Source organism: Maylandia zebra, linkage group LG8 (genome assembly GCF_041146795.1).
Source record: "Maylandia zebra isolate NMK-2024a linkage group LG8, Mzebra_GT3a, whole genome shotgun sequence".
NCBI classification, from domain to species: Eukaryota; Metazoa; Chordata; class Actinopteri; order Cichliformes; family Cichlidae; genus Maylandia; species Maylandia zebra.
The window spans coordinates 3065003-3092801 of NC_135174.1; the positions used below are offsets into that span (position 1 = coordinate 3065003).

At 40.1% G+C, this 27799-nt stretch overlaps 1 protein-coding gene across 3 annotated transcripts in view; it reads left to right on the forward strand.

The window, feature by feature from the left end:
• Positions 1–2939: 2939 nt before the first annotated feature.
• The window catches only part of llgl2 (LLGL scribble cell polarity complex component 2), a 45957-nt gene continuing 21097 nt past the window's right edge, over positions 2940–27799 (forward strand). For all 3 annotated transcript variants that reach the window (XM_076887190.1, XM_076887189.1, XM_076887191.1), the window contains exon 1: positions 2940–3316. The gene's annotated coding sequence lies outside the window, so the exon portion shown is untranslated. The remainder of the gene's footprint in view (positions 3317–27799) is intronic.

Below are 27799 nucleotides of genomic sequence, written 5' to 3' on the forward strand. Positions count from 1 at the left end.
GATTAAATATTTTTATTTACTTTTTTTCTTTTTTTTTTTACATGAAAATACATTTTTTGTCCTATACACTAACATTAAGGATTCATGAAAACAACACCTGGGGACATCAAGGAAATATCTTTTCATTGAGGATACTTTATTTAGCTTCATGTTCTGTGCCTCGATGTGTAAATAAAAAAAAAAATGTTTTGTTATCACATTAGTTATAATAAAATCATATTTGATTCCCTGCTGAATTTTTGAGTTTAATCACTCATGGAAAAAACAAACAAACAACAATCTCTAGATTTTATGGTTTTTTTCATTATAATGGAGAACACCAATAACCAAAACAAAAACACAAATATTGCATCAAATATCAAATGAATTGATTTGCTTGGCTTTGAGTGAAATAAGTATTTAATCGATTACAGTCAGAATTCTAGCTCCCACAGATTGGTTGTGTGCCCATGTGGCACACAGATTAATTTTAAATTCAATTTCATTCTTATTTATATAGCACCAAATCACAACAACAGTCGCCTCAAGGGACTTTATATTGTAAGGTAGACCCTATAATAATACATACAGAGACAAAACCCAACAATCATATGACCCCCTATGAGCAAGCACTTTGGCGACAGTGGGAAGGAAAAACTCCCTTTTAACAGGAAGAAACTTAAGGCTCAACCAGGCTCAGGGAGGGGCAGCCTCAACCAGTTGGGGTGAAAGAAGGAAGAAAGGACAAGGGACATGCTGTGGAAGAGAGACAGAGATTAATAACAAGTGTTATTTAATGCAGAGAGGTCTATTAACACATACTGACTGAAGAAGAAATAATCAATGCATCATCCCTCAGCAGCCTACGTCTATTGCAGCATAACTAGGGGAAGATTCAGGGTCACCTGGTCCAGCCCTAACTATATGCTTTAGCAAAAAGGAAAGTTTTAAGCCTGATCTTAAAAGTAGAGATAGTGTCTGTTTCCTGAATCCAAACTGGAAGCTGGTTCCACAGAAGAGGGGCCTGAAAACTGAAGGCTCTGCCTCCCATTCTACTTTTAAATACTCTAGGAACAACAAGTAAGCCTGCAGCCCAAGAGTGAAGTGCTCTAATGGGGTGATATGGTACTACAAGGTCATTACGATAAGATTTTGAATTCAATTCTGGATTTAACAGGAAGCCAATGAAGGGAAGCCAATATAGGAGAAATCTGCTCTCTCTTTCCAGTCCCTGTCAGCACTCTTGCTGCAGCAGTTTTTCAGCGTCACTCTGAGACAGGATATTTCTAATTTTAGAGGTATTGCGCTAATGGAAGAAAGCAGTCCCACATATTTGTCTAGTATGTGCATTGAAGGACATATCCTGGTCACAAATGACTCCAAGGTTCCTCACAGTGTTACTGGAGGCCAAGGTAATGCCATCCAGAGTAAGAATCTGGTTAGATACCATATTTCTAAGCTTTTCAGGGCCGAGTACAATAACCTCAGTTTGATCTGAATTGGACTGGAATGGACCATCAGCAAGAAGTTTGGACAGAAGGTGACAACTTTCAAGGCAATTATTCAGAAATGAAAGAAATATAAAATGACCATGAATCACCCTCTGTCTAAAGCCCAAAACAATATATTGTTTCATGTGGTGCAGATGAGCATGAGAAAGGTGGTGGATCAGCCCCAAACTACACAGGAAGTGCTGAGGGCAAGTGGGATCAGTCACCCAGAACACTATTAGTAACACACTACACCATAATGAATTGAAATTTTGCAGTGTCTTGCTCAGGATAAGGGATATGTAAGGGCCCATCTAAGTTTGCCAGTGAACACTGACATAGTTCAGAGAGGGCTTGAGAGAAAGCACTCCCAAGTGGTCAGATGAAACCAAAATCAAGCTGTTTGGCCTCAACCTGACCTGCCATGTTTTTAGGACGACAAATGGCCTGTATTTGTATAGCGCTTTACTAGTCCCTAAGGACCCCAAAGCGCTTTACACATCCAGTCATCCACCCATTCACACACAGGTGATGGCAAGCTACATTGTAGCCACAGCCACCCTGGGGCGCACTGACAGAGGCGAGGCTGCCACCAGGCCCTCTGACCACCACCAGTAGGCAACGGGTGAAGTGTCTTGCCCAAGGACACAACGACAGAGACTGTCCGAGCCGGGGCTCGAACTGGCAACTTTCCTATTACAAGGCGAACTCCCAACTCTTGAGCCACGATCGCCACCAAATGCTGAGTATGACCCAAAGAACACCTTCCCTAAAAGCACCATCCAAATCTGACCAGTTTCCAGTGTATTGGTTACAAAGAGGTCTCTCTCCTCATTGAGAATTAAGATCTAGAACCTCTTAATTCTGTTCTGAGTCTTCTTCATTGGTATGGTAAATGCAAAAACTGACAGGCTGATATGGCTGATATATCTGAACAGTGTTTATGGTAAAACATTCAGTGCTGTGTAAAAGTCTTTGTGTAATTTTTAACAGTGGTATTTGTCTGATAGTATTGCTATCCACAGTTTGTTTCCACTCAGTGGTGTTTTCTAGTTAGGAAACAATCAGACAAACAGGAGTTTTAAAGGATTACAGTTAAATTTGTAATCCTATGCCACATGTCACTACAAGAGTGTGATTAAAGTGGCTCATTTACATTTTGAGAGAAGCCAGTTGAGTCTAATAATAGTGTTGATGATATAATTTTCACCATGTACATATGCACAGATCCGATAGAAACTCAAAGTAAAGGTCAGGTGGTAGATGGATAAAAAAAATAACAAACTCTGCTTCGTCGATAGTCACGTTTTGAAGGGTTTAGCCAGTTTCTAGAAATGAATGTTAGTCCTTCCAAAGTGGGATAGATGCTGTCTCTTCTAACATCACCAGATTTTCCCCAGGAACTTTATCAATTACCAGCCTACATGCGGCTATATATGCCGCTCTTGGTTCGTCGTTTTCAACCAAATTTCAAAGCAAACCACTGACCGGACGTCTGCACACGTTTACGAGGTGTGCTTGAATGTGTCATGAGGGCGGAGTTAGCACAGCAGTGAGGTTTAGCCTAGCAGGAAATACTGAGGCTAACCACCGCAGCGGTGGAAAACAAAAACCAGCCAACCCAGTTTTAGTTCCTTATAGATCTTTAGATGTGATAGTTGCTCAACAAGAAGCCTGTCGCCTGGATTCCGGGAATACTTATTCACGGCGTGTCTACGTCTTCCTCGACTCTGGAAGGGGAGAGATACCTCTTTGTAACTAATACACCGGGAACTGGTCGGATTTGGAATTTCTTTCAACGGCTGTAAACGGTGCACCTCTGCTGAGCAACGGCCGTTTGGAATCAGGTGGGTTAGGAAGTCGGACCGCACGCTCTCAGACCTTGTGCCCGTAGTTGTTGTGAACCGTCCGGCTAAGAGTTTATTCCATGCTGTTTACTCTTCGGTATGTACACACTTCAGTTGAAGCTAGCTCAAGTTGTGTGTAGAGCCAGAATGTCATTTGCCAGTTTTTCTATGGTTAGCTTTCTAACCATCTGAAGTAAACCAAGCAAAACAGGCATATGAGCGTTGCCTCAAAAATCAGTTTTGTGTATATTTTTCTCAAAATTTTCATACCGATTACAATCGCAAGAATGGAGTCTTGCGATGACAGACGCTTTAACTTTCGGCAAGTCGTCGAGTTTTAAGAATGTAATACAAGGTGGACTGATTGAAATGACCGTCTCACATCAGTAACTTGCCTTCTTTATTAAATTTTAAAGAATGACTATAACCACACCAGTCAGCTTTTGTATGTAATTGGTAGTTTTCGCCATCGGTTAGCTTGTTTTCACTCTTAAAGCTACAGTAAACCTAATTGCAGCAGCCTGAAGCCATTCAGTTATTAAGACAAGTCCACACGGAAGAAAATTGGGTAGAAATGGATTAGCAGTTTCCCGCAAGATGTCAGCAGTATTAGAGAAACTGGGGAATTTCTTGCTAACCTGCATGTGCAGCCAGGTGAGTACTAGTTGCAGCTAATGTTGCATAATGACGGCGACATCTAACCTGACTAAGGTGTGTCTCAGCAGTCAGTATGTTAGTAAGCCCTTTGAGTCAACGGTCTGGTTTCAAGAGTGAGTAAGTACTGTGTTTGGGGAGGGGGAGTACGAGGAAGGCGGTTTCACCTGTTTGGCTGGTTTCACGATAATTCGTATTTATAAAACTGCTGACATTGTATCCACCGAGTCAGAGCTGAGCTGAAGTCCTGAACTACAATGCGTTTGTACTGTGATTGCTTCGTCTAATCAGCTCAAATTCATATGAAGTATTCCTCACTATGAGGAACAAACTAGTAATGATGTGTAAGACAACATCAGACTTTGTAAAACAAAATGAATGAAGCAGGGTTTTCCCCATCAGTTTACACACTAAAGATTTATTTAAAATTTCTGACTACTTAATAAGGAACATCAGCCATATTACTATATTGCTCTGGTCTGCCTAAATGTGTGAGAGTGTGTGTGAGTGAGGTGAGGTGTTGCCAAAAGGTATTTTAGTGAAATGATAAATGCCATCTTGACCGACAGACATGAAAAATCAATTTCCATTATTTCCTTTGCTCTTGCCTCATTTCGGCTCAGTGTTTACTGCACTCTGCTGTCATATGGTCTCTTTTTGTCTTTCTCTTGTAGGTGCACTTAATCATACATATATGCATCACATGTGAAGTGTCACAATGTGAAGATATTAAAAATGGTAACGATATATTTTGTCACTTGTATTCAAAATAAAAGTGTTACAGAAACATAACAGGAAAGAAGTTCAACTCACGTGCTCACAGTTTATCATGAAGTCACAAATGTTTGCAATGAAAAGCTGTTGGCATAGATGGTGTGAAATGGGTCCAAACCGCTGGCTTTCTCTGTGCAATGTCAGCTTTCCAGTTAGCAACAGGTGCATGCTTGGGACCTTAATCACTGAACAACATTGAATTTCATTGAGTAACTTGGCTTGTTATCACCAAAATGGAACCACCCATATGCAAAAAAGTTGTTCTATTAAATGGTGCAAAAAAAGAAAAGAAAAAAGAATCGGAATCTGTTTTATTAGAACAGCCATTGTTCAGCATTCACACTGTACAGTCTGGACAGGTTACTGCCAAATGAAGCACAGGCTGTGTACTTCCACCTGCATGAGCCCAGGACTAGTCAAACAAAAGCCTTTGTTCTCAGGCTTGGTGTTATTCCACCTGCATTGCAAAGTCCACCTGAAACTATTATAGAGGCAAAATAAATGGCCCCTCCCAAAAGTGAGGCAAGCTGGAGGGTGTTCACCTCTTCTAAAGGAACAGTCCTGAACATTACCAGGAATTTTGGTTTTAGTTGTTCACACAATGCAAATATAAGGAAACAATGGACAAAGCTTTGCCATCAAAGGCTTCGAATTTTTAAACTTTTGAATGGGGAGGTTAATTTTTACTAACCTTTTACAGGTAACCCTAACCCTAACCCAAAGACGAAGACGTTGCTTGGCTCAGACAGTCAGCTTGCTAAATTGATTAGGGCAATGCACTGAACGAAGCTGTTCTTTGGTTTGCTAATGGAAAAGCATAGGATATCCAAATGTAAAACCTCATGTTTCGTGTTTGCCAGCTCGATAGACACTATTAGAACATAACTGAAAACTTGACACTGTAAACATTGTTCCAGAGGATAGCCTAACCCTGAGAATGAAAGGCTCTGCACACTTAGCCTCAAGGAAGTTTGTCAGTAGATCCTCATCACGATCATTGTTGGGTAAACATGAAGTCAGAGCTTATGACATCACTGGTACTTCATGGAAATGATTGTTTATAGTGTTCTAGATTGAAACAAAGCAACTCTAGATGTGAAGATTTTGATATTAGTTTTCATAAAGCAGTGCGTATGTGTGCTCATCCAATACCTTTCTCTCTTGGATAAAAGAAAAGACCTACAACCAATTTAAATTCTAACAATTTACTTTTTTGAAACCACAAACAATTGTGGTAATGTAACGACACTGTTTCCGGGTCGAAGTGTGTGTTGGATGAGGTTCCCATCTGTAGTGCTTTGTTTCTTTTTCTGCCAAGAACTATTGAGCTGTCATTGTCTTCCTGTTAAAAGTGAGTTTTTCCTTCCCACTGTCGCCAAAGTGCTGCTCATAGGGGGTCATATGATTGTTGGGTTTTTCTCTGTATCTATGAAGCGCCTTGAGGCGACTTTTGTTGTGATTTGGCGCTATATAAATAAAATTGAATTGAATCATTAAATATTTGTAACACTATATGTTTTTAAAAAGTTGAGGTGTATATACTACAGCTGATGAGCTCCTGGTTTCTCAGGTACCAAATGTTTTAACACTTCAGATGGGTCTGGGCGATATGGCCTAAAATCCATATCACGGTATAATTTGAAGCACGTGCGGTAACGATATATATCTCGATATATTCTTTTCTTCTGTATAACGTATTTTACACACTATAAGGCACACTTAAAATCCTTTAATTTTCTCGAAAATCGACAGTGTGCCTTATGTATGAATTCTGGTTGTGCTTACTCACCTCGAACCGATTTTATGTGGTACACGGCACGCAGAAATCCAAAAATGTTTTAGTACGGCTTTGGTAAGCTATGAACCGCTTGATGGATTGTCAGAGCATTACGGCTGCCGTAGTCAGGAGCCTTGTGGAGTAATCTGGGTCCAAAACTCCGTCTGCTGCAGGTCCCAAAGTCAAACAAACACTGCGGCATCACTGACAGTTAAAAGCTGTCTAAATTCTTTCATTTTTAATAACATGATCAGCGTTGCTGCTTTACCAGGTGCAACAATTAAGTTTAACATCCAGGCATCCATGAAAACAGGATTCATTAAATTCAACGGAGTTAGAAGTTAGCAGGAAGTAACTCGCTAGTTTCCACCTAAACATGATATAGCATGTTCTGGCAGAGAGATATCTGAAAAAATTCAAACGTACAGCTCTGCTATCACTTCCAACATAAATGAAGAGAGAAAACTAAACAGCAGTGACGTTTGTAGGGTTACTGAAGTAGAACTAGTTGGTATATAACAGGGGTGCCCAATCCCGGTCCTCGAGAGCTACCGTCCTGCAGCTTTTCGATGCATCCTTGTTCCCACACACCCGAATCAAATGAATGGCTTGTTATCAGGCCTTTGCCAAACACGATGGCATGCTGAAGAGGTAATCAAACCATTTGATTCAGCTGTGTTGGAGTAGGGATGCATCTAAAAGCTGCAGGATAGTAGCTCTCGAGGACTGGGATTGGGCAGCCCTGGTATATAATGATGTGCTGCGTGATTGCTAGCAAAACAGCTACGTTAGCATAACATTAGGACAGTGAAGCTGAAGGACGAACGCTAACAGTTTTCCACTCAATAAAAGTTAACGAATAGAGCAGCTGCGAGAGAATTCAGCATTAATGAATCAATGGCACGGAAGTGGAGGAAGCGCAGTTTTTGGCTTTCCCCATATTCCAAAAGTGCTTTGTGTCTTTGCTATTACTGTCGCCCGGCATAATTTGCAAATGATATTTTTTCAGCCGCTGCAATTCTTTCGACCAAAACAGCTACCGCTTGATGACACCATCAACATGCACTAGAGCGGTATAGTCAAAATCTCAACCATTGGCCCAATTTATATCGTTTATGCCGTTTATACCGCCCACCCCTAACTTCAGAACAGAATCACTGTGTTTAGATTTCAAGCTTAAGATCAGCTGATGGTGAATAATACGCACATGTACACGAGGTTGCCTGATTTGCAAGTGATGCAGCAGATTCAGGCTCTTGCAGGTAACTGTTCTTGAAGCTCAATTCTGCATGCTCAAACCAACTGAGTGTGGAGGACAAAGCTCAAAGGAACAGGAGTCCTAATGTGATTGGTCAGGTTCAAAGCAGTGACGTTGCAGCATCTACGATGGAAAGGTTCAGGTTACTGCGTTAAACAGAGTTACACTTTGGCAGAAACATAAGCGTTGTATTAAAACATTTGTTTACAATTTTGAAAATGACGTTTCCGAATTAGCTAACAACGGCTGTTTGATGTGTAGCAGTGAAAATACTGACACGTTTATTACATTATTACGAAGCTGAAGAAATCTAAAGGAAAACAGAAATGAAAATTGTACGCGTTTTATGCCGCGAATCATCATGATTGAACAGGTCACACAACTTGAGAGCTCACATGGTTCACCTGAGGTGGGTGATCACAGTCTCTGATCAAATGAAAATGATCAGTTTTTTACAGGTGAGGAACTATCCTATCCTAAATTCTACATTTACTTAAAAGTAGTTGATCAAATTAGTTTCATTTATACAGCACCAAATCAAAACAACAGTCACCTCAAGGGACTTTATAATTGTAAGGTAGACCCTACAATAATGCATACAGAGAAAAATCCAACAATCATATGACCCCCTATGAGCAAGCACTTTGGCAACAGTGGGAAGGAAAAACTCCTATTAACAGGAAGAAACCTCCAGCAGAACCGGGGTCAGGGAGGGGCGGCCATCTACGTCGACCAGTTGGGGTGAGAGAAGGAAGACAGGACAAAAGACATGCTGTGGATGAGAGCCAGAGATTAATAACAAGTATGATTCCATGCAGAGAGGTCTATTAACACACAAGCCATAAGGTAAGCACAAAAAGAGAGTTTAGTCAAAGCTGTGTCCCAGATGTCACACAGGCACTTTTATTAATATACAGCATAGATGTACATGAAGAAATTACTCAAAAATAAATTATCAGCATTTATTAAATAATAATGCTCCATAAATAAAAGAAAACAATGTTGTTTTTGTGCATAACAAAAAGCTCACAATTGAGCAGTCAAAATGTAAACTAAAAGACGATGAGCATAATAACAAAGACAGATTTCACAGCTGCTCTGTTCCCAAGTTCTACTGCGTGACTGACAGCCTTGAGTTTGAAATCCTCTTTGTAACCATGTCTCTTAAGAGGTGCCATTTATGGTCCTTATACACACACAATACGGTAATATTACGTTGAAGCACAGTACATATCACTCCGCGAGGCTCCAGACTACGGTAGCCGTAATGCTCCGACATTCCATCAAGCGGTGCAGCTCCGTAGCTTACCAAAGCTTACCCAATTTCGCTGTGCAAGAAACTGCACAATGACAATAAAAAGCTCTAAGTCTCTAAGTCTAAAGTTTTACTAAAACATTTTTTGAAAGATTGCTGAGCGGCGTGTACCACATAAAATCAGTTGGCGGTCAGTAAGCACAACCAGAATTCATACATAAGGCGCGCTGTCGATTTTTGAGAAAATGAAAGGATTTTAGGCCATGCAGCCCCTGTCGTTAGCGCGGTTAGCTCGCTAACACGTTGACGCTGTTCACCCCCACGCACGGGGTGGTCCGCGGTAACTCATTAACAGAGATTTTCCGTGTTCATCTTGTCGCTGCCTGCAGGTGAAGCTATGAGGGAGGGGGAGTTGTGTTCAGTGAAGGAGAGGCGAGGCTGAGTAACGCTGCATAGAGACAAAAGTGGACGAAAGAGAGGCAAACTTGCGGCTCCACAAGTATAATTATAACGTAACATAGACTATATCGATATAAACGATATTGTCACATCTTATATCTCGTATGAAAATATATCCATGTTTTTTAAAAAACTCGATATATCGCCCAGCCCTAACACATTCTATAAAAGTAATCTTTTACTGAAGTAAAACTGTTTTGCATTGAAATGTACTTGAAACAAAACACAATTGTTGAGTCATTAAAGCGTACACAACAGCTGGAGACAATTCACTGTAGCTAAATTGCAACATCATGTCATTTATTTTTATTTTATTTTTTTTTTAATATGATATCTGCCTTATTCTTCTAGATAGAAATAGAGCTTTGAACAGAGTACAAAATCAAACACTCACCTTTGTAGCATGCAGTGTTGTGTTGAATAATTATTTTCATGATAGTTTTCATCAACAACTTTTTTTCTCTGATGAGATAACGAAATAAAAACTAATGCACGAGGACAAAAACTGAGGAAATGTATAGACACCTTCTTTAGCAAATACAGACGCTGAAACATTTTCTCTTCACAAGCCATCAGCATATTGAATACGTACAACATACACATAGTAATACACATGCACTCATAAACCTATACATCACTACCACATGAGACAAATGCAATTCTTGAGAGCAACCTTGCATATCTGTATAAGTTGTATCTGCCAGAATCACTTTGAGGCAGTCCAAAAGTCTTTTTCCATGGTTTCGCCGAACTCCTTGTACCTTGCACTCCCACAGCCTAACCAAGCTTGATAATAGAGCAGGGAGATATGACCAAAAATATTTATCACGATATAAATTTGAAAATTTGCGATAACGATATAACTGACGATATAATTGACAATAGACAAAACACTTTACAACTCCACAACTTTATTTGTGCAAAAAAAACCAACCCATCAATGTATTTTCACTTAAACAAGCAGCTGTTTTTTATGTGCATTAGTTATATAAATACAAGTTATATAAAAATGTAACAGTGCAAATGCAAATTCCTTGCTGACAGTTTAACCAAAAGGCATTTCCAGTGGAAACTGGCCGACATATCCTCAGCATAACCATGTATAATATCCACAAAACTTAAAGAGGTTATACACACACAATACGGTAATATTATGTTGAAGCACAGTACGTATCACTCCGCGAGGCTCCTTGCTACGATAGCCGTAATGCTCCGACAATCCATCAAGCGGTGCGGGTTCGTAGCTTAGCAAAGTAAACACAACCAGAGTTCATACATAAGGCACACGGGATTATAAGGGGCACTGACGATTTTCAGAAAAATCAAAGGATTGATTTTAAGTGTGCCGTATTTTCCAAAAAAACACGGTAATAACGACAGCCCGCTAGCATGCGCTACCAAAAATTGTGCTTTGTTGTGTATCTGACGGACGAAAGCTAAACCAGTTCCACACCACTGAAGTTGCACTTTTACAAACCAGTTCTGGTTCATCTGTTTCATTCAACGATCCGCTTTCACCCTTCTCATTCTCTGTTGCCGCCATGCTTTTGCCGCCATGTGCGTATGAAAACAAAGGCACTGTGCATGCACGTTTTACCCATGTTCTATCACGATATTTCATTTTCTTATCATTGCCCAACATTATACCAGTATTACTGTGAACGGTATGATATGGCCCAGCCCTACTTGAGAACATTCTACTTTCAGCCTGATAGGACTCCTTCAGCTTTGGTGTCCACCAGCTGGTTCCACCACAACAGGCACCAACCACCTTGCTGCAACCTCAGCAATAGAGGTGCTGAACATTGTCCCCAGTCTCCCTCGGAAGGCTGTCGAACCTCTGTCAGAGGTGAGAGTTGAAAAGCTCGTGGACCAGGGCCTCTGCTAGGCATTCCCAGCTCATCCTCGCTATATATTTGGATGTGGCATGTCTGTCCAGCTTCGTCCCTCACTACCTGACCCAACTCAGGTGATGATCAGTTGATTGCTTCTCTCCTCTCTTAATCTGAGTGTCCAGAACATATGGCTGCTTATCCAAATCAATTTATTTAAACAGCACTGCTGTGTTGGCACAAGGCATAAAAGAAGATAGCAGTGGATGAATGTTAAAGGATACACAAACTTAGTTACAGCACTTTCAGAAAGACACCTACTGGGATGATACTATTCTCTACTGCTGTGTAATTCATTATTGTAAATTTAAGTGTCATTAGGAAATGATCAGACAGCAGGGTGCTCATGGAATACTGTTAAATGCTCCGTTTCTATGCCATATGTTAAAACAAGAACTAGAGTGTAATTAAAGTGGTTGTTTTACATTTTAAAATTTGCCAATTGAGTCTAATAACAGATTAAATGCTGTGTTGAGGATGTCATTTTTAGCTACTACATGGATGTTATAATCACCCCCAATCATTATTTTATCTGAGCTGAGCACAAAATCAGAAATAGGACTGGTTGTTAAGTTTTGCAGCTGAGGTGGACAAGGCTGAGAATCAGGCTTTCGACTGGATTAAAGCTCTGTCTGGGTCTTTGGTTGATTAATAAGCTAGCATGGAAGATTGCTGCCACCGCACCCCCTCTTCCTGTGCTTCAAGGTTTCTGATAGTTAGAGTGACTCGGGGGTGTTGACTCATTTAAGCATAATCATCCTGCTGTAACCAGGTTTCTGTAAGGCAGAGTAAATTGATTTCTTGATCAATTATTAATTCATTTACTAACAGAGACTAGGAAGAGAGAGACCTAATGTTTAATAATCCACATTTCACTGTTTTGCTCTTGGTGCAGATATGGATGCTGTATTGTTCTCTCTTTGATGTTTTTTATGTTTAAGTCATTTTTGCTGGTTTTTAGTTTTTGTTTTTTTTCGGGGGGGTTGTCGGTTTGGGAGCTGACACAGTCTCAACGGGGATGGGGTTTTGGTGGTATACTGGGGGCTTTTGTTTAAGACCATCACCCAGCCATCCTGTTTTCGCAGCTCCTCAGGACAATCAGCCAGGGGAGCGCTATTGGGGCCTACGCTACCTTCACCTGCTCTGGCTACAGGGCAGAGCAGTCAGTGAATTGAAGCAGAGTCTCTAATTCAGGCCTCCAGAGCTACAAATAGGCTGCAGTTATTACAAGTATCATTACTGCTAAAGGAGGCCAAAGAGTAACTAAACATCTGACACAAAGAGCAGGAAAGTGCAGGAGGGACAGGTGAAGAGGCCATGCTGCTAGCGAATCCCTTAAGACACAATAAGTGAATACTGTGAATATAATTAGTGAGTGAATACACACAGTGTGCTTCAGATGAAGCATGTGAAGATTACACTATGAAATAAGAAGTTATCTGTAAGTTTTTAATTAAATTGGCTACGCAGATAAGCTACATAAAACACCACTGTGTGTTGGAACAGGGAGAAAAAAGTAACGTAACATATAACCCACATATGTAACCCATACGATTTAAATAGATTATTTTCTTGTGACACTGCTTAGTTTAGTTCTGTACTCTCTCCTGGTCTTGTGTGTATTTATTTCAGTTGTATGTTTCATACACACTTTTGTTTTGTTGTTGCTGTTTTTTGTTTTTGCTTAATTCATTGGTTATTTTATAACCAGTTCTTCTGCTTGTAAATGGTAAATGGCCTGTATTTGTATAGCACTTTTCTAGTCCCTAAGGACCCCAGAGCGCAGTACTGTGTGTACTGTTTGTTTATATGGACTGAATTAAGACTGCGAGGAAGAGACGAGAAGAGATATGGCCACATTTCACATGTGATGTCAGGGGAAATGGGAGCCTTTGTGAACCTTATGGAGCAACTCACCAGTAAAAGCACGACAAACTTTTACACTTTATACTTTAGTCAAATGAATTAACTTAAGATGATTGTCGATTAAATCTAATCAGAGTTAAGCGATTTGAATTCAGATGTGTAAATTACTAATAAAGTCACAAATGTTTGCAATGATGTAAATGTAAATGATGACTTTTTGAAAGTGAATTTTGCTTCATTGTAGCTGTTTAACTATTTGTATTGTGCACCGGTGGATGTACTAATTTATCACTGGCATCACTTTCATACTCAAATCTTAACCGAAAAATTCCCAAGGCGTATTTTTGAAGCACTCTCATCCAGTCCATCCAGCCATGGTATGTGGATTCATGTGTTTTCTGCAGACTGAACAACTTTTTGCTTATAGGTCTCTGTTTTGGCCTAAGTTAATTTCTAGATTATGAGTCTGGACTAATTGGGCAGGAGTGCAGTGGCTTCAGAACCTGCCTTAGAATCCTCCACTAGAAACACGTTTTGTTTTGTTTTTTCACTCAATCTGAGCTCACCTTGACACTGGCTCCGCCTCTTTGTTCTTTGTCAAGTGTGTGTAGGCAGACTCTAGCTCCACGTGAAACTATGATGGCATCATCTTCACTGCTGCTGTTGTGTCATCCGTGTTTTTCTTTAAAACTGGGGGCTGCTTGGGCTTAATGTTATCATACTTTTTATTCACACGCTGCTCCCAAATACACTTCTGTGGGAGGATGTTTTTAGTCGCAAATGTGGGTGAAGCACTTGCATGACAATGGCATGCTACAGAGCCATGCATTAACTGAAGCATCGAAGCAAAGAATTTGTGTTAAGGATTATTTATACTCTAATTGTTCAAATTACTTAATAAATCGCAGCATCCCTAATTTCCTTACTGTAGAGGAAGAACATTATGGAAAAGTTAGAAATGAACTTTGCCCAAAGTGCTAGTTATGCTTAAAAAAAGGAAAAAAAAGAAATGAGAGATCTTGCTGTGAAAGATTGAACCATTCACTGCCTGCATTTTAAAACGGACTAAAACTAAATAAGAAACATATTTTAATAAATTATTGTAAAGGTGGAATAGTTTATTTTCTTGTCCACATCTGCCTGCAGCTCTTAACATCCTCAGATCTGAGTCCTGTCTGATTCGGCTGCTCTTTGATTAATAATCCACACTTGGTAATGCAACAACTTGAGAAGGAAATCGCCTAGGATTTTGAAGTTGATACCATAGGTATAGTGGTTGTGTGGAAAATTGTTTGCCCACTTCCGGGCATTGTATTTGTCACACTTAAATGTTTCAGATCAAACAAATATCAAATAAATATTTGACAAAGATCACACAAGTAAACACAAAATACAGTTTCTAAATGAAGGTGTTTATTAAGAGGGGAAAGAGATCCAAACCTACATGGCCCTAACCCTAATAACCCTTTTTATGGCAAAGTCATGAGCACTGACCTTAATCGAGGCCTGCAGTTCTTTGGATGTTGTTCTGGGGTCTTTTGTGACCCCTTGGATGAGTTGTCTGCGTGCTCTTGGTGGCCAGCCACTTCTGGGAAGGTTTACCATTGTTCCATGTTTTTGCTATTTGTGCATAATGGCTTTCAATGTGGTTTGCTGAGTCCCACAGTTTCAAAATGGATTCATAACCTTTTCCAGACTGAAAATTACTTTGTTTCTGATTTGGTCCTGAATTTCCTGATCATGGCAGCAGAATGTCTGGCTTTTGAGTCTGTTGAAAAGCCATATCACCAGGTATATTCTTGTTTCACCGTCCACCTTTTCTGTAGCTTTCATGTTGCATTTAAATGACGTCGCAGGATGCACGGATGCATTGCTATGACGACAACCACGCATGTTAGGTAGAACCAGATTGTAGTGGAAAACCAGTCGATCTGAGTCGGATCATGGCAGTCTGTGGCAAGTTGATCCGAGTAGGTACTAATGGAAAAGGGACTTATGTGGCTATTGGGTAACTCCTAATAGTTAAAAGGCTAATGTTAATGTGAGCGCTGACCAGTTATTTAGTACTTCACCGTTGTTGAAATGGGAAATTTACTGGCCTCTGAAGCGTTAGTCAGGGGGAGGAGCTGTGTGTCTCTCCACAGTGGTACAGTGTGCAGGTGAGTATAGGCTGGAGGAGGCATAGATGGCACCGTTATTATTCACAGTTATTCACAGTTATTCAGTTACTATAGAATTTTTTATTTTAATTTTTTTTTTTTTTATTAACTCAACAGACACCTGCTTTTTCAGGTAGATGAGAGATGAGGGTCACCTAGAAGGATGTATGGGTGTTATTGACAGTAAAACAAAAGGCCTAGGTGGCAGCTAGAGACCTAAGTGGGAGCAAAATATTAACTATCTGACACCTTTGGTGTGTGCTGCCAGAAATGGGGGTAGTTACAGGTTCACCTGTTGAAGCTTTTCATAACTATGCAGATCGTGTGAACTGTAGGCTATTTTTTTTCCATCATTTTGATGCAAAATGTGTGAATGTGTGTGTGAATGGGTGGATGACTGAATGTAGTGTAAAGCGCTTTGGGGTCCTTAGGGACTAAGTAAAGCGCTATACAAATACAGGCCATTTACCATTTTACCATTCAAAATGGACTAAACTCTGAAGTAAAAATGCAACACCCAAAGGGTAAGATGTGTCCTTGATGATTTATAACAAGACAAAACATGAGCATCATGGCAACAAAAGAAAACTGTTTTATTTCAAGTTGCTCGTTTTCCTTTAATTAGGATTTTGTCTTTTTTTTTTTTTTTTAAAGTTAAAATCTATAAAATCTAATTATTCACCCACCTGTAGAGTTTTCTTTTTCTTTGTAAACTGAACCTTTTTTGTGATCAACTGACTATTTAAGATGTTTCTTTTTAATCATTCTTGATTGGCATGCTATATTTTTTTCACAGTAGCATGCAAGTGTATCTCTACAGGCTTTGTTTTCTGCAGACAGGAGTAAAAGTGGTGATGTATCGTACCACAATGTCCCTAAATCAAATAAAATACTAGGCAAATTATCAGATAATTCTGATCTGTAGTATCATTTGTCTTTAGCAGTTGCCCTCATTTATCTTTGAGAACTATACCACATTATTAATCCCCTTGGAATTGGTTTTATATATATATAACCACTTGGACCTTAAACACCTTTGTATGAAGTCCCTGTCATTTAATGGCTCAGGTCTGAAACTACTATCACTTAGAATCAGAGTTTAGTTAATGTAAACTTTGTGCACTCGACCACCCTCCTCTTAATCTTTGGTTTTTCATTATAGGAAGGAATGAGTGAGGTGGTGGGAGACGTGATATCCTGGCAGCCAGAGCTAACAATCTGTCTGTCTAGCAATCTAATGTTTGCTAAACTAAAGAGGGTAAAGAGAGGTACCTCTGCTATGTTTGCTGTAGTGCTGTACTCCTCTTGCCTCCGTCTCTTTCTGCTGTTTAAATACAAAAAAATTATGTTTTGCTTCATGCATATTCACCAGAAAAAGTTCTTTTTTTTCTCCAGGTTTCAGTAAAACATCTGTGGTTTCTATTTCATGCACCCTTTATACCTCCCTTTCCCCTTCAGAGCAAAGACATAACACCCCACAGCCCCCTAACTAGCAGTGGACCTTTTAGTAATCACTCATCCCGGTCATCGTAACTGAGAATAGTTCAGTGATTGCCAGCTGAAGATCACTGCGAGGTGAGGTCCTGTGTGTTCAGTTGATTTGGTGTCTTATGACGTGTTTCTTTGTGTGAGATAGGTGTGTTCACATGTGAAAGCAGTTCCTAGCAGCAGCTCTCATACAGCTCCTGCTTCCCCTGTGTTGACAGGATGAGTATTACTGTTTGTACCTGTAGTTTGTGACTTGATCAGATATCATTCAAGAAGACTTGTTCCTGTCTTGAGCGAGTGCTGGCATAGCTGCCATTGCAAAAGATCTCGAGTGGAATATTTTGGATGACATGGATTTGCAGCTACTCATCTTGAACTAAGCAGTATGTTAGCTTTGTGTTTAAGAGCCACGAGCTATGGAGCAGCTCTGCTTGGTTAAGCAGTGTGAGTTTCCTGTTGTGGGATATAGGCGTGTTTTTGCATGGCTGCACTCCCTAACTTAGATGGCTTGATGGATATACTGGGAATTTGATGATATCGCTGAGCTGTGTTATGAAAAGCAAACAGTGTCTTGCTGCTTGAGAGCAAAGGCATCCAGGATGGTATATTGAATAACATAAGAAGACAAGCCTGTTAAATTTGCAGTCAGAGGTAAATAAAGTCTAAATCATTATCTTCATGGGAGATAGGCTCATGGTGACCATAGTGATACAAGATGGAGTGTTCGCGGTCATTTGCTTCTCCAGGGGTGGCACGAACCAGCATTTGTGACATCACAATCCATTCTGCAGTCACCTGTTTCAGCCAATACACACACACACACACACACACACACACACACACACACACACACACACACACACACACACACACACACACACACACAAACAAATCAAACATTTCTCCCATAAAAGAAATGTTTGATTCATGACCTGGACAGAGCTATGATGTTTTTAAGCAATTCTTATAGTGAATTTTGATGTTGAAATCTTGCTGTTTTTAATCAAAGTCAAAAATATGAGAAGATTGTGATCAGAGAATACAATGGTTGAAACAGAGCTGGTGCCAAGGTACACTTCAGAGTCCGGCTAATGCTTCTTTTTAGGTCAGACCTTCCCAAAGTGTGAGGCCGCAGAGCCATTGCAGGGGGGGCGGGACGCGGCGCTTGGACACTGCTAGCACAGGGCGGCCACAGAAACGCAAAGCAGGAGATGAAGCATCGCTGGCTATGTTTCCAAACCAACTTCATTCTAAGCCACTTGAAAATATGGTGAAGCATATCTGCCCTTTGGTTTCACCTGCACAAGTGCCGAGGTAGGTCTCCCTGCAGGATTGGTTTTCCCTGTGTCGGGAGCAGCGCTGGGCTGTTTAAATCACAGACAAACAGTATTCCACAGTTGTTTATGTTTTTAAACCCATTTTGCATAGAGAGGCATTTTTTGAAAAAAGCATTGATAGCAATGTTGATTATTACACATGGAAAAAAAACAACTACAGTAAAAGAATCACACTATGACGCCTCTGTCTTTCTAAATGGAGGGACAGTAACTGTGTGTGTATGTAAGCGTGTAAAACCTGAAGATAGTAAGATTAACAGTATTTTGTCTCTATCTGCCATTCTGCAATTCATCTCGTGTAAACGTGGCGCACAGCGTGACGTGAAAAAAGGCACATACCTTTGACGTTGCGTGACGAACTCTGTATTCCTCGTCCACACGTAACGGGAAAAAAATGAGTTTTAGAAAATCTCAGTTTTCGATGATTCAAAACGCCGTTTACGTGTGGACGAAACAGCTGCGTTTTCAAAAATACCCGCGTAGGTGTGGACGTAGCCTAAAAGAGTTAGTAGTAGAGCAGGGCGATATGGCCAAAAATATTTATCACGATATATATTTGAAAATTTGCGATAACGATATAACTGACGATATAATTGATGCGAGACAAAATACAACTCCACAACATTACTAGCGCAAAAAGACAACCTATCATTTATTTTCACTTAAACAAGAAGCTGGTTTTTATGTACATTAAAGCTTTATAAAAATGTAACAGTGCAAATGCAAATTCCTTGCTGAAAGTTTAACCAAAAGGCATTTCCAGTAGAAATGGGCTGACATATCCTGAGCATAACCATGTATAATATCCACTGAAGTTAAAAAGAGGTGCTTTGCAACATTAAACTGCAGTGTGCAGTACGTATTTTTCGGACCATAAGGTGCACGGGATTATAAGGCACATTAAGCGAAACAAAGCAGTCAGATAAGTCAAACTTTATTAAACTCATTCTTCTTGCTTCCTCCACTTCTGTACCATTGATTCATTAATGTTGAATTCTCTGGCAGCTGCTCTATTCCCATGTTGTTGCAGTATATTAATGACTAACCTCGTATTGTGGATGGATTATCTCAGTTGTTCTCCTGACTGAAGATTGTTCCTTTTACAGCATCCTGCCATGCGATTGCATTTGTCTCTAACCATGAGGAACCTTAACGTTAACTTTTATAAGTGGAAAAGTGTTAGTGTTCGTCCTCCAGCTTCACTGTTTATGTTATGCTAACATAGCTGTGTCGCTAACGATCACGTAGCACATCATTATATACCAGCTAGCCCAACTTCAGTAACCCTACAAACGTCACTGCTGTTTAGTTTCCTGTCTTCATTTATGTTGGAAGTGATAGCAGAGCTGTACGTTTGAATTTTTTCAGAAATCTCTCAGTCAGAACATGCAATATCATGCTTAGGTAACTAGCGAAACTAGCGAGCTAACTTCCGCTAGCTTCCTGCTAGCTTCTAACTACGTTAAATGTAATACATTTTGTTTTCATGGATGCCTGGAAGTTAAACTTCATAGTTACACCTGGTAAAGCAGCAATGCTGATCGTTTTATTAAAGATGAATTTAGACAGTTTTTAACTCTCAGTGATGCTGCAGTGTTCGTTTGACCTGAAGATACGGAGTTTAGGACCCAGATTACTCCCAGATTTAAGGGCATCTTAGTCCGACGGCCGCTTGCATGTTCTGCAAAAAAATGTGCTTTGTCGTGTATCTGATGGACAAACACCAAACCAGTTCCACATCACTGAAGTTGCACCGTTTTTACAAACCAATTCTGGTTCATCTGTTTCACTCAACAATCGGCCATGTGCGTATGAAAACAAAGGCACTGCGCATGCGCGTTTTACTCATATTCTATCGCGATATTTCATTTTCCTATCGTTGCCTAACATTATACCGGTATTACCGTGAACGGTATAATATGGCCCAGCCCTAGTTAGTAGTTTGTTTTCTTACTACCTGCAGATTACTTGTATTTGCTTAATTGTTTACTAAATGTTTGAGGTGTGAAAGAAACCGCAATGGAGCAAAATATGAGCGTGTGTGGTTGGAGGATGTGTTCGTGCATGTGCGCGAGAAGGGGGGGGCGCAAACATTTTTCTTGTAAAACAAAGGGGGGCCTACCAAAAAAAGTTTGGGAACCACTGTTTTAGATCATGTTATAGTGCCTTAGATTTATTTATTCATTTATTTTTGACAAAAAGATGGTCAATGCGTTTGACGAGCTGGGAGATATGTTGTTGCATTGTTGCAGGATCTGGAAAGGTTTTGATGTGGTCGGTCCAGGTGGATCAGTAGGACACTATAACATGCAAGTAAACTTCACAATTACTGGCCCTGCACAAAAGGGTGTTCAGCCACTGGAGAATGGCTGGTGTGTTTCTTAATCCAGATGGCATTAAGGTTTATTGTAAAACATTGTCAGGTGTCTTACAGACAGGAGTTTGGTTCATGGGACCTACCAGTATCCTTAAAGGAGATCTGTCTTTGTTATTAACTTAAAATGATATACTCAGTAAAGTCATTCACTCATGGAAGTGGGAATGAATCTGGCTTGTAACGGCACTAACCTTGCAGAAGTGATTACAAAATCAAAATTGATCAGGTTTTAGGACAAGCAGTGATGGTGAGCTCCAAGGACTATTAGTGGGCACAGCAAAGGTCAAGGACTTACTTACTTTACATTACTTACATTTTGCATTAACACACGTAATAACAAAGTAATCAAATGTATTTTTAACATTGCTCAATAGGACCCTCAGAAATTAAATTAAATTAAAATTTTAGGTAATAGAAATTGAAGTGCTAGTGGTATTTTGAACAAAACATAATGTACAAATAGGAAACTATTTGTGTCAAAATGGATTCTGTTTAAAAGAAAAAAAAAAGTTCAAATACAGCTTCAAATTAAATCGAAAAGGTATTTACTTTCAGTCCAAAAACCCACATTTCTAAAGCTTACAGATGATTCAGTTCATGAATTCCGATTACAGTGGACATGCTCTGGAGTGAGGCTTGCTCTTATCTTTGAGATAACGTCCCCAGCTGCAGCTGATTTTCATGCTGTCATGACTTTAGTCTTTGACAGGTGCATGAGCCTCTTTTTCAGGACAAACTCATCTACACTAGTTAAACAGAACAAAACAGAAAAGACCGTTACTAATCACAATTAATTATATTAAACATAGACATTAACTACCTAACGTTAGGTTTGTTATTCAGAATAAACACTAATATTAATGTAAGAAAAAAATCAAACAAACTAGGAGACCGTGTAGCTGCTCCTACTCATTAGTTATCAAAACTGAACTGGTGTTCGCTTCATTTGAGAAGTTTTCGACAGGTAAGCTAATATCAACATTACTGTACAAACATCAATATTACTGTACAAATATTAACATAAACAGTGCGTAGTGTTTGAACGACTAACTTAACTCCCTAAAATGGACCAATTCAGAATTGAAATCGCACTCTCCAGGGTGCTGGTGTTTTAAATGCTTGTGCACTGCAATTTTACTGTGTTGGAAGGAAAACTCTGCTTTTCACAGTCTGTGTTTAACTTTGTTTTCTGTGAAATGCTTTCACTTAAAAAAAAAAAAAAAAAATACAAAACTCTGTTTCCATTCTCTTCTGTGCTCCTGTTTTGCCGTTCGCGTTATGTTCTTATGCTTAGTATTGGGTGCAGTATTGGCAGATGATACAAGTGACACTACCCCCATAGCTTCCTGTAGTGTATTGCAGTTACAAAAACATATTTTGCAACATAAATTTTGCCTCAGACAGTCAGAAATATTATAATCCAGGTCATGCATCAGTACATTTCCATGTTTTTATATCTATCAAAAGAAAGCTGACACTTGCGAGACTTTATCAAAGGTGTGAGCATCACAGCAGAGGCCTTTGTGTCAAAGTAGCTGGGGATGAAACAGAAAAACATGAAGATGGTTTTCCTGGCCTGGGATTTTATAAAAATATTCTGCAGTAGATCAAAAATGAAAGAAAACCATTCATCAACATATGAACATGACCTGATGCTGCTGAAGTGAAGCAGAGCAAAGTTACAGCAGTTTTATTACAGACACAGCTGAGCGTTTTGCAATTTTGCATAATTTTAAAAGGTTAAAATTTGATCAGTATTGAACAGCAGAAATGAGGTTTTCTTTTCGGAAGTAAGTAAAAGGAAAAAAACAGCGGCCGACAGCCTGTAAACAATGGTAGACTTGTGCGTAACAAGCAAGTGAATAATGCAGAAAAAAGATTTTTAGACGGGAAACTGTTCTTGAAGTGCAGAGAGAGAGAGCTGTGCATGAAGTGTGATTTTTATCGTGGTGGAAGCAAAACAGCAAAAGTAAGAGGGAATTCATGACGATGTTTATCAAATGTGAAGCGTAGTTTGCTGCTTCTTTTACTGCTGGTTCAGTGAACTTTGGTTGGAGAGAGATAAAACCTGCAGCTCAGAATCTAGCGCAAAAAATACGTAAACACAAAGCTCGGACCCACCGAAACGCTTTGTGTTTACGTCTTTGTGCAGAATCCGTGTACCTGCTCTCATTTACTGTTTTAGCTGTTTGGTGGTTGTTGAAATTTTGTGAGGTTTAACCTGAGATTCTGGCTTTTCGGGCAAAATAAATTTATATTAAAAAATTGATTCAGGATTTTAATGAATCGATATCACATTAAAATCGATTCTAGCTTGGATAATCAATAAATTGATAATCAAAACCCACCTCTAGGGATGAGACAAAAAAGCATACACCCTACATTCCGGTGGGAGGAGCTATGAACAACAGTTACATGTCAATTCAACAACTCTGCACCAGTTGAAAATACTTTTTATTTGATCTCTGGAAATATTCTAATAATTCGAGAGACTGGAATTACGATTTTTCCTGAGCTGTAAGCTATGATGATTGACATTAAATATAATAATTTATGTGTAATCATGGAATATACAAAAGTTTACTTTAACCTATTTTTGTTTTTTTCCACACAAGACTGCTGTGTTAGTGCTTGTCTTGGCGTGCTTGACCTTTCTAAACATTGAATATACTGGTCTGACAGAAATCTGGTCTGGTCTGAAACACTTAAAGGGATGATGCAACATTGAGTAGGTCTATGTAGTCCTCAGAACAAGTGACTGGTGAGTCCACCCAGTCTGTTTGGGACAGTCTGAGGAAGTATGAGGAAGCTTGAGTTGGAAATGTGAGTCATGGGAACACTGAGGGCAATAACAGAACTATGTCTGGCTTTGGACTGAGGCAAATGACCTGGCTCAGACATGTGAGTCGTGGCACAGACTTTTGTTATGAAAATGGACGGTCATGGACTGCAGATCACACATTTGACCACTGGTATGAGCTTTGCTTTGCCATTGTCTGAATCTGGAACTCCAAGTAGCTTTTCTGTTCCATAGCTGCAAAACAGAGCGTGGTGCTCTGTGGTTGACATATATATCCAGGACATACTGATGAGAAGTGGGCTACTGGAACAAGAGGGCACAAGCTGGCAAGAGATGATAATAAGGCGCTGTTGGAATGCTACTACGCGAGTCAACCCCAGTGGAAGGAGAATCTTTGATACCCAGCATCCAGACAGCAAAACAACTAGTAGCTCAGTGTAAATGGTAAATGGCCTGCATTTGTATAGCGCTTTTCTAGTCCCTAAGAACCCGAAAGCGCTTCACACTACATTCAGTCATTCACCCGTTCACACACACATTCACACACTGGCGATGGCAAGCTACATTGTAGCCACAGCTGCCCTGGGGCGCACTGACAGAGGCGAGGCTGCCAGACACTGGCGCCACCGGGCCCTCTGACCACCACCAGTAGGTGATTAGTGGCTGACCTTCTCTGCCACCTGAGCTACAGCCACCCCAACATTTGCAAGAAGAAACTGCTCTCACATAGAGCTGGGCGATAGAATGATAACGATATGTATTGCGAAATAACTTTTTCTCGATAGAAAAATTAAACTATTGCGATAGGCCTCACCGCTCTTGTCCTCTTATAAAAAAAAAAAAAAAAAAAAAAAAATGAACAGCCAATCCAAATTAAGTAGCGCAGAGCCGAACCAATCACAGCCGCAGCGTCACGTCACGTGACTTGTTACATACAGCACAAGTGCCAAGCCGCACATGTGTATTTGTTTGGGAAGCAGCCAGCCGCCGTGCCGCCCGGATAATGAAGGAAATGAGTGTGCCGACTAGAGAAAAATCAACCGAGAGCGTGACCGAAGGTTACCGAAGAGAAAACAGATGATGGTTCCAATGCCGGAGAGATTGTCGAACGGAAGAGCCATAGAAGTTCCGTAGTGTGAAGGTATTTCGGCTATTTCAAGTCTGACAAAAAACAGAGTAGCGTGCACTGTAAATTGTGCCGAAAGCAAGTCTGGAAATACAATAAACCGGTGCATGCTCAATCTCTGACTGGAAGCACTAATTCGATATTATCACCCTCACCCAATCCAGGGCATCAAACCCCAAGTGCGATGGAAGAAGGATCATTGAGTGCGAGAGGAACTAACCTGAAAGATTGGATCATAGCTGGTTATCAAGATTATGTACCCTCTGAGGATCTACTAGATGATGTCAATGCAGTACTATGGACAATAGTACTTTGTGGCATTTTAAAAAAAAAAAAAAAAAAAAGTGCGAGAGGAACTAACCTGAAAGATTGGATCATAGCTGGTTATCAAGATTATGTACCCTCTGAGGATCTACTAGATGATGTCAATGCAGTACTATGGACAATAGTACTTTGTGACAATAGTACTTTGTGGCATTTTAAAAAAAAAAAAAAAAAAGAAGCCACAGAGTCGATGTTGCGTAGAGGGTGAGGGAAGCTGTTCCACAGTACTGGTTTGGAAAGCGCAATCCCATGGAAAAGTCAGAAGACCACAATCAGTGTATCTAAGAATCCAGTTTTGAGAGCAAGGGTGAAGAAGCTTGATAATATAAGTGGGGGCCTCTCCTCGTAAAGATATAAAAGTAAGAGTGAGGATTTTAAACTGATATCTGTACCCACTGGAAACCAGTGGAAGGACTTCAACAAGGGAGTGATGTAAGTGAATTTATGAGTGTGGGTTAACAGCCTTGCTGTGGTATTTTGGATCACTTAAAGGTGATGTAAAGAAATCTTTGACAGATAGGAAAAGAGTGCATTACAGTAATCTAATCAGGAGACGATGAAGGCATGAACAAGTATTTCCTGTTCATCTTTGGAGACAATAGTCCTACGTTTGGCAATATTTCTTAAATGAACAAAGCAGGTGCAGGTCACAGACTTGATATGAGCATCAAAAGACAGAGATTGATCAAAAATTAAATGGCCTGTATTTGTATAGCGCTTTACTAGTCCCTAAGGACCCCAAAGCGCTTTACACATCCAGTCATCCACCCATTCACACACTGGTGATGGCAAGCTACATTGTAGCCACAGCCACCCTGGGGCGCACTGACAGAGGCGCCACCACCACCACCAGTAGGCAACGGGTGAAGTGTCTTGCCCAAGGACACAACGACCGAGACTGTCCAAGCCGGGGCTCAAACCGGCAACCTTCCGATTACAAGGCAAACTCCCAACTCTTGAGCCATTATTTCCTTAAGACAGTCCATTAGAGTAGATAATTTGTCTAGTTCACAAGGTTTAAAGGAGGTGTTTAATTGGGTATTGTCTGCTTACTGATGGTAGGAAATAATTTTGAAACTACTAATGATAAGTCCTAAAGGCAGAATATTTAATGACAACTAGAAAAAGTTGCATTTCCTGCGAAAATGCAGTGTGAATGCCGTGTAGTGGAATCTGAAAAAGCAGAAAAAGGAGAACTATCTGCTGAAAACACTGTGTAGAAGCTGAACTCTGCTGAAAAGTGCTTTATTTGAAAGATTACACTGAAGAGCGTCAAGAAAGCAGGGAGAGTGCGAGGAGGGAAGATGTGCGGCAAGAGCCACAGGTCAGATTTGAACCTGCGCCACCTGGTCTCAAGGTGGCTGCTCATCTCACTTTTGAACTTTCTGCTGAAAAGAGCTGAAGAAACAGAAAATTTTGCAGAAAAGAAGTAAAGAAACTGAAAATTCTGCTGAAAACAGACCAAGAAGCAAAGAATTCTGCTGAAAAGATGTAAAGAAGCTGAAGTTTGTGCTGAAAAGAGGTGAAAATTTTGAACTGTCTGCTGAACAGAAAATTTGCCCTGAGCAGGGTACGAACCCGGGACTTCTGGTCTCAAGGCGGCTACTCGTGTCAGTGAGCTAAACTGGTTTTCCGGAAATTGAATCGAGAAGGAGAAACTGACAATTCTGCTAAAATGAGCAGAAGAGCGTGAGATTTGTGCTGATAAGAAGTGAGAAAGCTGAAAATTCTGTTGAAAAGAGGTGAACTTTTTGAACTTTCTGCTGAAAAGAGATGAGGAAACAGAAAATTGTGTTGAAAGAGGTGCAGACACTGAAAATTCCGCTGAAAACAGACCAAAAAGCGAAAATTCTGCTGAAAAGAGGTTTCTGCTCAAAACAGCTAAAAAGGTGCTGAAAAGGGGTGGAAAAAAACCTGAAAATTCTGCTGAAAAGGGGTGAAGGGGTAAAATTTATGTTGAAAAAAGTTTAACTGTGAACTTAAAGAAATGTTGCCATAAGCGGGATTTGAACCCGGGCCTCCCAGTCTGAGAACGGCTGCTCATCTTACACTGTTCAGCCCGGCAAGCAAAACTGGTGATCACACTGATAATGTGGTCCCATTCAGCAAAATGGGCCAAAAATAGCATAAAAAGCTTAATATCAGAGGGGCCGATGGCGCAATATGGCAGCTTCTGTCAGTCTATCCCAGGGCAGCTGTGGCTACAACTGTAGCTGCCTCCACCAGTGTGTGAATGTGAGAGTGAATGAATAGTGGAATTGTAAAGCGCTTTGAGGGCCCCGAAAAGCGCTATATAAATGCAATCCATTATTATTATTATTATTATTATTATTATTATATCTCAAAAAGTATAAAAGTTATGAGCACCAAAAGATATAGCTGGCATTAGCAGAAGGTTTTGTGCAACGTTTGTGTGAAGAACCACTTGTAACACACAGCATCTACATTAAATAGCGGTTGTATTATGATTTCACACAAAATCTCAGATGGAGAAGAATGTTTGGTCGCTGAAATGGGACAAATGATGAATACATTTACATTTGAATCCTAATTTCCCAGTGACTTCACAGACAACCAAACATGTAGCCAGGGGCCTTATGACACCCAGGTCTCATGTATTTTGTTTAATAGGTTTCTATAGACATTAGTGAAGCAAAAGTTTTGGTACTCCTAGTAACCCCTTTTTCCTTGAAACTGCTGGTTGTGTATTGATGCAAGAAAAAACATGAGCCACTCTGTACTTTTTTGGAAGGCAGCTGGACTGATTAATGTGGCTGTGTATCTGATGGTGTTATTCATCTCTGAATTGTGGCTGGAGAACACGCTTATGGAAGAAGACATGTTTTGATTGTTTTAAATAAATAGAATATCAATATTTGCTTTTCACTAAGGAATAACAAAGGTGTGAACTAGAGGATTTGTCTAATAACATGCCCT